The following is a 3,392-nucleotide window of genomic DNA, read 5'->3' as shown; positions in this document are numbered from 1 at the left end:
TTTTGCATTGTATATTTCCATTTTAATCCTGACATAACTCTCAAAGATAAAGCACTTTTTGAACATGAAATACATGGATCATGTGTGATGTGGATCATGGTTTCTCAGGCTCCTCTAGATAATCCGCTTAGTGAATATTGTTCTATGTAAGGAGAGTAGAGATCTTTGCTAATACTAGAAAGTTTGTATTATTGATCCAGAATGCATTTGCTAGTTTCCAATGGATGGGAGAGTAAACAATGCTGCATTCACAATAAGTTACTTTCCCTTGAGCCTTAAGGTAACTTTTTCTTTTCTGTCAACACAGCACTGAAGTTATAGTAAGTGAATGAGATTATCAGTTTTCAGGGTTGGTTTTAGAGTACTGTAAATCAATTAGCTGTCTTCCTAAAGAGTTACAACTCCCATTCCATGTATTGGACAGTGGGTGTGGGGAGGGGGGCTAGGGAAGGGAGGGAGGGAGTTTGTAGAAAAGAAAAAAAGCCACGTTTACCTTAAAATATAGACAAAAAAGAAGAGAAGTTCATGTCCTGTCCTGTTTGAAATTTCAGATGTAAGGTAGGAATGGCAAAGTATAACTTTATTCCCCCTGCTTTTAATTTAGAAAAACTAGGTTGTTAGTTTTTAAATATAAGAAAGAGATAATCTGCTAGACTCATGAATGGTGAATTCTGTTGCTATATCTGACTTTGGTATTTAAAGTCACCTTTCTCAGTACTCAGTCTTCAAACCTAGTTTCATTACTAAAAGATTTGATAAACTTGCACATGAACAAATGTGACCTAGTTGTCAGTACTGAAAATTAAATTTGGAAAATGGAAAAGGAAAATATTGCACTGTAAAGATTTTTTTTTTTACTCTAGTATTCCCAATTGCTATGTATATTGATCCAAATTGAGGCCTTTATGAATGTATTTTATATTTCCTAATAAAATAGGAAATATGCCATCAATGTAATGATGTAATTACCTGTATTCACATTTTTACTTTCATTTGAAAATCAAATGCCTCTCGTATTAGACATTCCGATTGGGATAGGTAGAGCTATGTTAAAACAAGGGCAAATGCCATATTTGCAATTTCACTCAGTAGGATTTGTCATAAAGGGAGGACAGAGCTTTTTTAGAAGTTAAAGCTTTACCCCACCCCCAGATGATTCTAACAAACACTTTGGTGAAAGAGTTTAACTATGCTTTTAATTAACGTGAAATTTTGAATCTGATCAAATTTTATTTCCCATACATCATACCATCCACTGACATGGAATAAAAGGGTGATCATACCATTTGTGTGTGTGTGTGTGCTATGAAATAATGGGTCCAGAATTCTGGAGAGAAAGCAATAGATCTGTTCAGTGTCCACTCCCGTATTCCAGAAGGCATGAGTGTGTCTCTCTTTTCCCCTACCTTCAGGAAACTTCAATGGCTAACTTTTTTAAGAAAATTCACTTAGACCATCTTTTATTTCTTAAAGGCAAAGTATTTTGTGCCTTCTGTTGCAAGATCAAGCTGGTTAGTAAAATCTTAATGTTTGGAATTAGAGTGACAGGTTTGTTTCTTCACTGTTTAAATTTCTTTTTCAGACAAATGTAAGTGCAGGAGAGCCCCAAGAAAATGAACAGGATTCTATCACTGAACACACATCTGTGCTGGAGGAATGTGAAGGTTTCATAGTAAACCATCTCCTCCAAGCCCACATCAACATCTGTCCATTGAACAAAAGCTCTCCATGAACAGTCAGTAGGTTGGGCAGAAAGTCTAGAAGCTTGGTTGTAAGTCAGTGTTACATACTTTACAAAATGTGGTGTTCTGTATATTTGGGTAGCAGGCCAGTGTATTTGAGTTACTTTTCAGTGACATAGATATTTAAAGTTATTAAGCTCATCAGTGTATTTGGACTTTTTTAAGTGAGAACAGTTGTCTTAATAGGCATCTATCCTCCTGTTGGATCCTCATACACCTTTCCAGTCACTGGTCTTCACACGGTGCAGATGACACGCTTTCTGTTTTGTAGGAATCTTCACTACCTGTCATGTCTGTCAGTGGCTTTGTTAGATTAGACTCTTCACTCCAAAGCTGGACTGATGTCCTTCTAATAGGGAATCTACAAAAATAATTTGAATGAATTAAAACCAAATCTTGATAGCAGGAGACAGCTTCCTGGTCTAGATGTACAATTAGTGTTTAGGTTGGAAATTACTTTTAAGAGGGTTTTTGGGATGTCCTTAGTCTCTGTGTAAATACCAACATGCTTCTTATGCAGTGTAAACCAGTGTGTATGCCTGTGTATGAATTTGTAGAGCTGATTTCTGCTTCAAGTGAAGCCGCACCTTTAATTTTGTAAGGTCCCCTCCACCTGGAACCCTATAAATGTTTGTAAATAGAACACTAAAATTTGTAGTGGTAGGATCAATTTGGGAAATATCTGCTGAGAGACCAAAAAAGTTCATTTTTTTAAGTACCTTGGTTAAAGAGTAAAGATTATTCCTCTTATTTTTAAAAAGAAGAATGCACTTTAACAAACATAGAGCTGCATGGGCAATTCAAACAATTCCATGAAGTGCAGTACCCATTCAAATCACACTTCCTGAAAACCGTTCAAAGCAGAGTCCAGATGGGCTGTTGATCTCACTGCCTGTAGGTTGAAGCTCAGATTCTGATCAGTTGTGAGATGAGCAGGGCTGCTTCAAAAGAGCAACGTGAATACAGCCAGAAGCTTCAGACAGGTCTGTAAAATGGCGGGTCCCGGATTTACCACTAACTAGCAAAACTGACAGAAAAACTCATAGAAATAAAGTTTAAGAATCCTTCCTGCTGGTGTGCACTCCTTATGATAGCAGACTTTTGCAAATGGAGTTTTACAGTCTATATTTAAAAAATTGTATGTTTGTAACAAATAAAGTATGCGGAAAAGTGAATGACAGTCCTGTGCCAATGTGTCTTATTTAAGGGACCACGTGATGATTGGGGTAGGAAATGTCTGTCATCCGTTGGAGCTCACAGTGGTATGGGTTTGAGGGAGTTTTCACTTGAAATGACCTGAACTCCAGCCAGTTTCAGAACCTCTGGGTTTCTGTGGAGTAAGAGTTGATAATTGTATTAATTGTATGCTTTGGTCCATAATCCGGCCACTTTATTGTTTTTTATTTTTCCTGTTACTTGGAAGGTTTCACAAAAAGCTTGCTTCCCCAAGTCATCGTTCATTTATCAGCCTAGTGGAAGACTGACTGAAAGGCAAGTTAGCCCAGTCTTTTGCCCTATTAAAGAAAAAAGATGATTGTGTCCAATGGTCCTGGCCTGAGAGTCCCAAGTTTTTTTACCCCAGGGAGTGCCTCTTTCTTTTTTTCTTTTCTTTTTTTTTTTTTTTTTTTTTTGTTTTTTTTTTGACAGGGT

Source organism: Nannospalax galili, unplaced genomic scaffold (genome assembly GCF_000622305.1).
Source record: "Nannospalax galili isolate Female #2095 unplaced genomic scaffold, S.galili_v1.0 scaffold996, whole genome shotgun sequence".
Lineage (NCBI taxonomy): Eukaryota > Metazoa > Chordata > Mammalia > Rodentia > Spalacidae > Nannospalax > Nannospalax galili.
The sequence above is the reverse complement of the archived record's forward strand: the minus strand, read 5'-3'. Positions refer to the sequence as shown.